Consider the following 13,136-nt stretch of genomic DNA (forward strand, 5'->3'; position numbering starts at 1 on the left):
AAGCCAAAAACCAGACGTACCAATGGGCACAGACAGAAAGAGCACTTGGTCAAAGGGGCAGGAAAGGGACAACCCTGCGGGACAAAAAATGTCTAGAGAATCAAGTAGTAAAATGCTGAACTAATGACTGTGCCACATACCTACCACATCAACAGGGTGCCAAGAACCAGCCCAGACTCCCACCCTCTGCAGCCCTAACAAGAGCCCACAGCCACCCCATCAGACCACTGTCAAAGAAGTCTCCGAGGGAGGCCAGGACTTCAGTTCTTCAGTTGCAAAAATGAGTTCTCCCACCCTTCATGATGTTAGCTCATACCACCCGGGAAATCTGGATGCACTACTCCCCGCCTGGACGGGGTGATGGGAGTGAAGGTCTGGTGGAGATGGATCTTCCACGCCACTCAGCAGCGACAAGGCCGATTCCACCAGTGATATCAGTGGGTTCCACATGGTGATCAAAACAAGGCACTCCTTTACCTCCCAGACAGGGAACCATCGAGAGACAGAGAAGACCACCAAAACTCTCCCAGGCCCAACCACTAAGACCAACCCCGCCCCAATGTCAATGGAATCCAGCGGTGGGGGCTGGACTTCTACCCACACCTGACAGTAAACAGAGGATACTCTCTGGTTCCCCTGCTGAGGAACTGCAGAGGCAGGTGCTTAAAATACAAGGCTTAAGTAAGATTAAGAGACTCGTAACCACAATAACCAAGACCAGGTTCCAACAAAAAAGAATTACCCATCAGATCAAGCACCAGGAAAATCTCAAACTGAAGAAAGATATTGCAGTGGTGCAGGCCTATCATCCCAGCAGCTCAGGAGGCTGAGGCAGGAGGATCTCGAATTCAAAGCCAGCCTCAGCAACCTAGTGAGGCCCTAAGCAACTCAGCAAGACCCTGTCTCTAAATAAAATATTTTAAAAAGGTTGGGGATGTGGCTCAGTGGTTAAGCACCCCTGGGTTCAATCCCCGGTACCAAAAAGAAAAAGAAAAAGAAAAGGTATCAATAAAAACCAACACCAAGATGATAAAGATGTAGGAATTACATGACATAGACTTTAACCATCATAAAAGTACTTTCACAAGCCATTGTGAGCACACTCAAAATAAATTTTAAAAAGAGTCCAAGATATACAGAAGAACCAAAGAGAAATTTTAGAACTGAAAAATACACCAACTGAAATTTCCCCTTAACAGCTCAAGGAAGGGAACAGAAGAAAAAATAAAAAATAAAAAAAAATCAGTGAACCTGAAGGCAAAATAATAGAAATGATGCAATCTAAAGAGAGAGAAAATAGACTTTAAAAAATTAACTAAGGCCCTCCTGTACTTGCTCCCCACCCTCCGTGGGTTCAGTTCTCTTGTTAGTCCATGGTCCCTCCGGAGCTACCCACCCTCATCTCAGAGCTTGGGACTCATGGACGGGCGTTCTCTGGAGCCAAGAGGCCAGACTCAGAGACAGCTGAGCTTTCCATCCGGGAAATCAGAGGTACTTTTGTACAACTTCTGTCCCACAGATCATGCATTTTACAGCACATTTGCAAGTCATTGCTGCCATCAGGAAGAAACTGGTGAGAGTTGGTGATGCAGCCTGTGGTAAGACATGCTTGCTCCTAGTTTGCAGCAAGGACAGTTCCCAGAAAGATATGTGCCCACAGTGTTTGAGGACTAATGTGGCAGACGTCGAAGTCGATGGAAAGCAGGTAGAGCTGGCTTTGTGGAACACAGCTGGGCAGGAAGAGTTTGATCACCTGAGGCTCCTCTCCTACCCAGTCGCCAATGGTATACTGATGGATCTCTCCAGGGACAATGCTGATAGGTTAAAAATACAGCCCAGAAAAATGGGCCCCAGAAGTCAAGCATTTCTGTCACAAGGTACCCATCATCCTGGTTGGGAATAAGAAGGATCTTCAGAATGATAAGCACCCAAGGCTGGAGTTAACCAAGATGAAGCAAGAGTCAGTAAGACCCGAAGAAGGAGCCAGGCATGGTGGCACATGCCTGTCATCCCAGCAGCTTGGGAGGCTTAGGCAGGAGATCATGAGTTCAAAGCCAACCTCAGCAACTTAGCCAGGCCCTAAGCAACTCCGTGAGACCCTGTCTCTAAATAAAATATAAAATAGGGCTGGGGATGTGGCTCAGTGGTTAAGTGCCCCCTCCCCTCACAAAAAAAAAAAAAAAAAAAAAGATCTGGCAAACAGATTGGGTGCCTTTAGGTACACAGCAAAAACCAAAGATGGAGTGAGGTATGTTTTTGAAATGGCCATGGGATCTGGGACCCTTGTCTTGTGAAACCTTTCTGCAAGCATGGCCTTAGGCAGTTTTTTTTTTCTTTTCTTTCAGTGCTGGGGATCGACCCCAGGGCCTTGTACTTACAAGGCCAAGTATTCTACCAACTGAGCTATCTCCCCAGCCTATGCAGTTAATCTTGAAGAGCTGTTTATTAATCTTGCTGTAGGATTACTGGCCTTTTTCATTTATCCAACATTTACCTGTGATTACAAATCAGAAGTCATCTTGCTACCAGTATTGAGAAGCCAACCAGGATTATTAAAGATGCGCACCCGTCTGACCTGCCAGAGTCCTCTGACACTGCTGTGGCGGCCCTCTGCACTCCGCCTGACACACCAGGCACTAATTCAAGGAATTCCTTTTTTTTTTTTTTTCATAAGTTACTGGAGATTGAACACTCAAGGGCATTTAACCACTGAGCCACATCCGCAGCCCTATTTTGTATTTTATTTAGAGACAGGGTCTTGTTGAGTTGCTGAGGGCCTCGCTAAGTTGCTGAGGCTGGCTTTGAACTCACGATCTTCCTGCCTCAGCCTCCGGAACTCCTGGGAATACAGGCGTGCGCCACGGCGCCCAGTCACATTGTTTTTTCTTCTCTAGTTTCCAGAGAGTTCTGCCTCCAGATCACATCATGCTTTCCTCCCATTCTTCCTTTTGTCTTCAAATATCCTATCAGGAGACCTCCCTTGCCCGATCTGTTTAAAATTACAGCCTTTTCTATCTCCAATCAATACTTCCTATTTCCCTTCCCTATTCAATTTTTTTTCCTCTTTAGGACGCATCGCCTCTCATGTCTTCCACATTTTGTTTATTAATCTTGTTTCTTGAGTGTCTAGAATCGATGCTGAGGGAAGGCAGAGGTCTTTGTCAGTTTTGTTTTATTATTATATTCCCACGGCTTTTACCAGTTTTGGCCTCAGAACAAGAGCTCAATAAATATTTCTTTGGTGAATGAATTACAAGTTACTTTCTTGTATGTGCGTTTCAGGGTAAAGCTGCAAAACTGGGGTTTTTTTGTTTGTTTGTTTTTGTTTTGTTTTTGTACCAGGGACTAAACCCAGGGATGTTAACCACACTGAGTCACATCCCCAGCCCTTTTAATCTTTTATCTTGAGACGGTAACTGAGACTGGCCTCAAACTGGTGATCCTCCTGCCTCAGCCTCCCAAGTCACTGGGATTACAGATATGGGCCACCACACTCAGCTTTAGACTATAAATTGAGTTAATGAAACTACCTTTTTTGTGTTATTGTGAGGACTAAATGAAATAACATTCAAAAACACAACTTTTTCAGAATATATAAATATTTCCTACAACTTAAAAACAGAAAACAAAAGCCACCATTTTTTTTAAATGGACAAAGAATTCGAATAGATATTTCTATAAAGAAAATGGCCAGAGTTGAGCACAGTGGCACACACCTGTAATCCCAGCAACTCGGGAGGCTGAGGCAGGAGGATGGCAAGTTCAAAGCCAGCCTCAGCAACTCAGCAAGGCCCTGAGCAACTCAGTGAGGCCCTGTCTCTAAATAAAATATGAAATAGGGCTGGGGATGTGGCTCGGTGGTTGAGTGTCCCTGAGTTCAACCCCCAGTACAAAAAAGAGAGAGAGAGAAAAGATGGCCAATAGACACATGAAAAGATGCTCGATATTACTAATCACAGGGGAATGTAAATCAAAACCAGAAGGAGATACTACTTCCCTGGGACAAATGCTATCAAAGCACAAACTTAAAAACAGCTATTAGCAAGGATGTGAAGAAATAGGAAGTCGGCACATTGTTGGTGGCAATTGAAAATGGTACAGCTACTATGGAAACAGTATGGCATTTTCTAAAATAATTCAAAATAACATTACCATATGATCCAGTGAATTTGCTTCCAGGGACTCGAACAAGTATTTGTGCCTGTTTGTACAAGTGCCACCAGAGGCAAAGGGTAGAAGCAACTCAACCGTCCACTGATACATGAATGGATAAACAGGATGGACATGCAATGGAACAGGTGTACATGCAATAGAAGGTTTCTCAGCCTTTAAAAGGATGAGTTCGTGTTATAACACTGAGGCGCCTCAAGGACTTGATGCTAAATGAAATAAGTCAATTGGAGAAAGTCAACTCTGCTTTCCACGAGGTACCTAAATCAGTCACAGTCATAGAGATGGAAGGTAGAATAATGGTTTCCAGGGGCTGGGGAGAGAAGGAATGGGGAGTTAGTATTAAGCAGATGCAGAATTATAGTTTGCAAGATGAAAAGAGTCCTGGCAATGCCTACACAACTAGAATGTACCTCACGCTAGTGGAGCAGACACTTGAAACTGGTTAAACTGGCAAAGTTTCTTTTACCACAACTTTTTATAAGAATTAAAAAGGAAACCTTGCACCATTGTACCATATCAACAACAGACACTTAACAAACAGTAGATTACAGGGGGGATGGCATATAAAATTTGTTTCAGAATATTACTCAGCCCTAAAGAAGAATGAATTCATGGCCTTTGTCGGTAAATGAATGGAACTGGAAGTCATCCTACTCAGTGAAATAAGCCAATCCCATAAAAACAAAGGTAGAATGTTCTCTCTGATATGGGCATGCTAACACACAATAGGGGGGCAGGGAGAACAGAAGTTCACTGGATTAGACAAAGAGAATGAAGGGAAGAGAGGGGGGCGGGGACAGGAGAGACAGTGGAATGAATGGGACGTCACTTTCCTATGTTCATATGTGAATACACGACCAGGGAAACTCCACACCATGTCCAACCACAAGAATGGGAAGTCACACTGCGTGTATGTATGATAGGTCAGAATGCACTCTACTACCATGGATATCTAAAAAGAACAAATAAAAACTTTTTAAAAAATGTGTTTCAGAACAACCTTGTGCTTCTTTTGCATGTGATTATGGCTGCCCTTTTGCACCAGTTTCACCCTTTGGTGAGATCAACCAAGTTGAAGGACTTTGGCAGGGAAATGCAAGTGTTAGCAGCTGTCATAATGCCACCATCGAAAAGTTCAACGCCACTGTCTGCTTACATAAGATGCTGTCTCTGCAGGAAAGAGTAAGTTTTTTTGTTTCCTTTCACTGAAAAAAAAAAAGAAAAAAAGAGAAGAAGAAAAGAAAAGAGCTTGCTATAGAATAACAGAATTAGATTAGACCTTGAAAAAAATCAATATAAATCATCATCCTAATGCCCTGAGCCCAACTTTGGAGTTTATTCAACAGAGTTTGTGGCAACAAAATTGAAGAAGAGTTCAACAAACTAAATTAGTCCCATCAGTTACCCAGTAGAAAAAAAAGAGGCATCTTTGCTAATAGAATTGAGGACATATTTATTTGGAGAAGTAAATTTCTGAGAATAAGGGGTGTCCCTGACTTGCGGAAGATAGCTTAAAGCGGGGACCCACAGTGGTGTTTTGTTACAGAACATGATCAACACCCCCTTGACAGTGGCTTCACACTGCAGTGATCTGAGCCTCCCTAATGTCATTTTCCAAATGCATTCACTTGGCAAAACTTTTAATAAACCTCATTAAAGTAAAATGTGTTTACATATGGATACAGGCATATGACCACCTCCCAGATAAAGACTTAAAACATCTTCACTATCCAGAGTCCCCTGGTGCTATTTTAAACCCAAGTCTACTCCAGAAACTACCACTATGTTAATTCTATTACCATAGATTAGTTTTGTTTTTTGAACAGCATAGAAATAGAATCATATAGGATACATATTCTTTTTTTTTTTTTTTCTTGTATGGAGGATTGAACTCAGGGGCATTTAACCACTGAGCCACATCCCCAGCCCTTTTTATATTTTCTTTAGAGACATGGTCTCACCTAGTTAGTTAGAGCCTCACTAAATTGCTGAGGCTGGCTTTGAATTTACGATCCTCCTGCCTCAGCCTCCCAAGTCACTGGGATTACAGACGTGCGCCACCACACCTGGCAGGATACATATTCTTTTATTGTGTCTGAGTTCTTTATTCAATTTACTGGTTTTGCAGCGTACCTGTGTCATTGTGTATATTTGCAGCTTGTTCCTTTGTGTTGCTGGTAGCGTTCCAAAGATAATCGAACAGAAAATAAGTGCAGGAAAATTTACTCAGTATCATTACTCATCAAAGAAATGCAAATTAAAACCATATTGCTTTGCCAGAACCAATAAAGCCTTTTAAAAACTGGCAATGCCAAGCACTGATGAGGACAGGGAGCTCTTCTACATTATTGATGGAAATATAAAATAAAGCAATCTCCTTTGGAAAACTATTCAGCAGTTTCTGAGGAAATTAATTATAATCTGCCCTATGACCCTGAACTTCCATTCCTAGATATATGCTCAAGGAAAATGAGTGTGTCTGTACACAAAAATGCTTGTAGAAAAATGTTCAAAGTGGCTTTATTCATAATGATCCCAAATCAGAAATATCCCAAATATCCTGAACCAGGAGAATGGACACCTGAAGTGTGGTATATTCAAATGTACATTTCCTGAGGTTCTGCTCTGTGCAAAACTCACACTTCTCTCTTGTCATCTCTGCCTTTTGTGAGCATGGTACTCTTCTTGCAGATCCCATTTTACCCATAGGTTTCTCTGAAAAAAGGGAGAGAGTATTGAACACTGTGTTGTAGGTCCCAGGACTAGACATAAGCACCATGTCCCCAGTTACTATCACACTCTGGATTCTGGGTCATATAACATTACTATCATCATCATCATCATCCTCATTCTCAGTTTTGTCACCAGAACAACTGTAGAGGAGGAAAAGTTTGGGGGCTCACGGTTTCAGAGGTCTCAGTCCATAGACAGCAGGCTCCATTCCTCGGGGATCGAGGTGAGGCTGAACATCATGGCGGAAGAGTGTGGTGGAGGGAAGCAGCTCACATGGTGATCAGGAAGCAGAGAGACTCCACTCTCCAGATACAGATATATACCCAAGCCGAGCCCCCAAAGCCACGCCCCCAATGCCCACCTCCTCCAGCCACACCCACCTGCCTCCAGTCACCACACAGGTAATCCCATCAGGGGACAGATTTAGGTTAAGAGTCTCATAGCCCAGCCACATCTTCTCTAAACTTTCTTGCATTGTCTCAAACATGAGCTTTTGGGGGAACACTTCACATCCAAACCATAACAATCATCATCGTCATTATTATTATTATTATTATTAATGTTCTCGATTAAGAAGACAAGACAGATCACAACTACTTATAAAGCAGACTTCATAGTACTAAATAAAAACAATATGTGCTTTGAGGATACCAAAAGGGGAAAGAGGTTAATTTGTGCTAGAAAATTCTGGTCAGATTTCTCATAAGATTTACAGAGAGTTGTGATTTGTCAGCTTAGGAGACATGATCAAATAGTGCAGTAAGAGACTGCATAATGTAATAAAAATCCTAACCCACAGCCTTAGGTTTAAATCAAGGCTCAATCATTTATTAGACATAGGATTTTAGACAGAAAATTTAACCCCTCTAAGCTTGATGTTCATATATGTGAGTGATGGCGATTCTTACTTTGAATGGTTGCAGATGATAAAAAGAAATATTTATCAAACACCTAGCACCATGCCAGTTATCCGATGCATAAATGTTAACAGTTATACTTACTGAGTGAGAACCTAAGAGTCCATCTCCTGTTTGTCTTGGGGTGAGGCTGAGTGGGATTGAGGGAGGGGGGTTCTTTTCAAATAGACATCATGACCATCCTGGTGGCATTTGCTCCCAGTAATGACTCTTAAGTGTTATATACTCACTAGTAGTCCTTTCACCCAGAAAAATGAACATATGAGGAAATGTCTGCAAGATTCTAGCCATTCCAACTCTCCTAAAAATGCAATTTGTAAAGTTGCTGTTTCCAGGTCCTCTAGTTAAGAATTTAGCATCAAGAGAAAAAAAAAAAAAAAAAAAAGCATAAGCCAAACTATGACAGGCAAGTCTCTTAAGACTCTCACTCCTATGATTAGCTATTTAATTTTTGCTGAGTCAGAAGCAGGGCAAGGAAACGAAGTGGAAAAGCAAACCCGGAAAAATCAGTTTTCACTACTGCCATTTTTTTTCCTCACTTGACTAGTTTACCAAACCTCTTGCACCGTTAAGAAATACTGTGCTAATCTTGCACCACCTGCAGCCAACATACCAAACGTCACTGAAGAGAGCTCCCGGCAGGTGGTCTCTTGTGCTTGTCAATCAACCCTCGTGGAACCATTGTGGAACCCCTACCTGCCCGTCCTCATGTTTCCTGTGGCAAACTGACATGCCCTCGGTACCCTCCATGGGAGTTTAGTGGGATTTAAAAAAAATATTTTCCCAGGGGTTGTGGTTTTGGCTCAGTGGTACAGCACTTGCCTTGCATGTGTGAGGCACTGGGTTCGATTCTCAGCACCGCATAAAAATAAATAAAATAAAGGTATAAAAATACAATAACATTTTTAAAATAACAATATCAATTTGAATAGTATTTGTCATTGCCAGAATAATTTTTTTTTTTTTTCCCCCAGACGGGCACAGTGGTGCATGCCTCAGGAGGCTGAGGCAGGAGGATCACAAGTTCAAAGCCAGCCTCAGCAACTTAGTGAGGCAGGGGCTCAGCCTCCTGTACCATCATACGTATGTACATATATATTCCCCCAGATGATTTTTTTTTTTTTTTTTTTTTTTGGTACCAGGAATTGAACCCAGGGGCACTCGACCACAGAGCCACATCCACAGTCCCAGTCCTTTATTTTTTATTTGGAGATCAGGCCTTGCTGAGTTGCTTAGGACCTCACTGAGTTAATTAGGGCCTCACTGAGTTGCTGAGGGTGGATTTGAACTCACGATCCTCCTGTCTTATCCTTCCAAGCTTCTGGGACTACAGGAATGTGCCACCGTGCCCAGCTCCCCAGATGATTTGATTACCGTGTGTGAATAGCCTTAATGTTCCATGATATTATGAGATTCCAGTGTGGAAAATAAGTGGCCCATTATTATCTGAACTGTCTGCAGAAACAACTAGATCTTTCAGAGAATGCCAGCTCAATTTCAATTCTGATGAAAAAATTATCAAGAAACCTCAGATTCCTAGTATTTTACTTCCATCATCTTCTTCAAGCTATTTCTTACCCATCAGTCTACCTCTCCCTCCCATTCCACTCTCTGCCCTTCTCCATACTCCAGCAGGCCGATTCCTTTGCACCCCACTTCCCAGCATCCTTTGCTGCTGGTTTCTGATTTGGTTAGGGAATGGCAGGCACAGGCTAGAGATCAGAGCAAGGAGTGTTTCTTCTTCAGTCCCTCTTGCTTCACTTGCAGTTCAGTAGCTGTGACCTCTGCTCGAAGAATCCAGCTCTCACTGAGCTCTATAATCCTATTTTCTCTTCCCTTGCCCCTTTAGGACCCCTAGCAGCTTCTCTTTGTTGCTCATCTCTGGGTACCTCAACATCTGTGTTTGTTTCCCTAACCCTGCCCACTGAGTAATCCTTTCGCAAATGTCCCTGGTACCATCTGAGTTGGATTTTGTGTCCGGCAGAACTCTAATGATACAATTATCTCTGTAACCTCATCTTCCCTAGAACTATTATTTATTGATTGCTCGCCCCATCAGACACTGTGCTAAGTGCTTCACCAACACAAACTCATCCAGCCTTGACAATAACTCTGTGAGGAGAATATTCATTTACAGATGAGAAAGCAGACTTAACAGTTCTAAAGGTCTTCTCCCAGGGAATGCATCTAGTCAGCAGCAGTCAGAATGCAAACCCAGATCTTTCTAATCTGGAGTCTATTTTTACCCAGTACCAACAGCTCTGCGATGCAGTTCACATCAGAATCACCTGGAATGTGTATTAAAAATCCAGATTCTGGAAAATAATGGTGGGGGCAGATCTCATGGAGACCAAAGGGAGATCAGTAGAGGAAAGGGACCAAGGGGTGGGAAGAAAGGAGGGAGGGGAGAAGTGCCAGGGAGCGATTGTGACCAAATTATATTGTTATAGTGTATACATGGACAAATACGTAACAATAACTCCCATCATTATGTACAACTAGAATACACCAATAAAAAATATGTGGGGAGACTGTGTAGTGGCACACGCTGGAAATCCCAGCTGCTTGGGAGGCTGAGGCAGGAGGATTGCGAGTTCAAAGCCAGCCTCAGCAATGGCGAGGCCCTAAGCAACTCTGTGAGACCCTGTCTCTAAATAAAATATAAAAGGACTGGGGATGTGGTTCAGTAGTTAAGGGACCCATGGATTCAATCCTTGATACAAAAAAAAAAGGTAGGAAATAATAAATGATTTTTAAAAAATACGGAGTCTGGGAATCCCACCCAAAATACCCGTCTAAGGAAACCAACTCTAGACTTTGACTGGAGCAATGAGGTAGACTCAGGGTCAATCCTGATCACACAAAGTAACTGACAACCCCCGAGGTGGGCTGGTGGGGGCAGTGGTAATTAGTAAGACCAATCCATCTCTCTCCATCCTGAATGTCAATGAAAAATGCCAAGGAAATCAACGAAGAGGTAGAGGGAGAAGAGAATGCCCACGTAGATAGGAAATGAGAGAGTGACGTGGTCACAGTAACCATGCAACTGTGCCCAGTGGTGCTGCCGTCAGATAGCAGTGACCCTGGGGCAAACTTGAAGTCTGAATAATGACTATTATTAGCTTCTCTTGAGATTTCCATCTCCTCTCACTCGTCAGCTCACTGGTGACTTATGCAATCGTTGGATGTGTCTTCTCTGAATGACTCATTTGGCTGAGTTGATGCATTCTTCAGTTTTTAAAGAAAGGGCTCAAATCTACCAGGAATGGAACAGTCTCCCCATCAGTCTTCCTGCATTAACTCTGTCTTTTTTTTGTTTGTTTGTTTTGTTTTGTTTTGTTTTTTGGTACCAAGAATTAAACCCAGGGACACTTAACCACTGAGCCACATCCCCAGCCCTTTTTTGTATTTTATTTAGAGACAGGGTCTCACTAAGATGCTGAGGGCCTTCACTAAATTGCTGAGACTGGCTTCGAATCCACAATCCTCCTGCCTCAGCCTCCTGAGCCGCTGGGATTACCAGTGGGCACCACCATGTCTGGCCTCTGTCTGCCTTTTAAATCACTATTCCTACTGAAGCTGGGGTGATCTTACCAAAGTATAAACTTAACTTCCTTAACCTTCTTGCATAAAATCCACAAACAGTTTCCCATTCTTTGGACAGAGCTTAAAAGATCCTCCACGGTGGTCTGCAGGTTCCTTCATGGACACCATGCCTCTTCTTCAGCCCCAGCTAGAGCCACCCTCCTCACCTCAGTCACACTGGCCTTCTTTGTGCCCCTCTAACCACCAAATCCCTCTGCCACAGGGCTTGGCACAGGCTCTTCTGCCTACATCGTGTACCCCGTGCCCTTTCACCTAGTTAACTCCTACCAGTCACCAAGCCTCACTTCCCTGGAGATGCCCACCTCATGGCATCCACCTTACCTAGTATTCTTCACGGGTGTGACATTTTGTATAACTCCTTGATCAACATCAGTGGAGATGGTTTGGATCTGAACTGTCCCCCAAAGTTGCACATTGAAAACATGGCCCCCGGAAGCAGCAAGGTTAATAAGTCAAGTTCTATCCCCGTCAGTGAATCAACAAACAGACTGCTGGTGGCTGAAGTGGACCCTGAGAGGCGGGACCTCATTGGAGGAAGTTCAATGAGGGTGTTTAGTCAGCTATCTCACTGCTGTGACTAAAAGACCTGTCAGGAACAAATGTAGAAGCCAAGCAAGGTGGCACACACCTGTAATCCCAGTAGCTTGGGAGGCTGAGGCAGAAGGATAGTGAGTTCAAAGCCAGCCTCAGCAACTTAGTGAGGTCCTAAGAAATTCGGCAAGACCCTGTCTCTAAATAAAATATAAAAAAGGTCCGGGGATATGGCTCAGTGGTCAAGGGCCCCTGAGTTTAATCCCTGGTACCCACTCCCCCCCCCCCCAAAAAAAAGAACAATTGTGAGGAGGAAATGTTTATTCGGGGACTCACAGTTTCAGAGGTCTCAGTCTATAGAAGGAAGGCTCCATTCCTCTGGGCCCAAGGTGAGGTAGAACATCATGGCGGAAGAGTGTGGTGGAGGGAAGCAGCTCACATGATGATCAGGAAGCAGAGAGAGACTCCACTCTCCAGATACAGATATATACCCCAAGCCACGCCCCAAAGCCACGCCCCCTCAAAGCCACGCCCCCAATGTCCACCTCCTCCAGCCACACCCACCTGCCTCCAGTCACCACTCAGTTAATCCCATCTGGGATTCATTCACTGATCGGGTTAAGGTTCTCACAACCCAGTCATTCCTCCTCTGAACCTTCTTGCATGGTCTCCCACGTGAATTTTTGGGGGACAACTCACATCCAACCATAACTGGGGGGTGCCTGGAAGTATATATCTTCTTCCCAGTCCCTTCCTCCCCTCCCTGTCGCTCTCTCCTTCCCAAGCTGCCATGAGCTGAGCAACTTCCCTCCACCACAACCTTCCACCATGATGCTCTGCCTCACCTCAACCCAGAGCAATGGAGCCAGCGGACCACGAGCTGAATACTCTGAAACCATGAGCCACCATAAGCCTTGTTGGGTGTCTTAGTCATAGTGATGAAAAGCCACAGTCCCTGGGTTCAGGGTCTGTATCTGCTCTCACTGTTGTGTCCCTGGAAATGTGTACCATGTCTGGCCCATAGGAAGCGCTCACACATTTATTGACGGCTTGAACAACTCAGTGTTTTCATTTGCAATAACACTGGGCAAAAGTTCTTCAAGTAGTGCCATTGTACAGTTGTCATGGAGTCAATGTCAATAGTAACAGTTGGCCAGTGGCTGTTTCTTAGGAAAG

At 43.8% G+C, this 13,136-nt stretch overlaps 1 pseudogene across 1 annotated transcript; it reads left to right on the forward strand.

The window, feature by feature from the left end:
* Positions 1-302: 302 nt before the first annotated feature.
* On the forward strand, positions 303-2,294 carry LOC306647152 (transforming protein RhoA-like; annotated as a pseudogene). The gene is made up of 3 exons: positions 303-437; positions 1,520-1,992; positions 2,191-2,294. The product of its transcript is annotated as a transforming protein RhoA-like (transcript).
* The last annotated feature ends 10,842 nt before the right edge of the window (positions 2,295-13,136 follow it).

This window comes from Sciurus vulgaris, assembly GCF_902686455.1.
Source record: "Sciurus vulgaris genome assembly, chromosome: 16".
Classification (NCBI taxonomy): domain Eukaryota; kingdom Metazoa; phylum Chordata; class Mammalia; order Rodentia; family Sciuridae; genus Sciurus; species Sciurus vulgaris.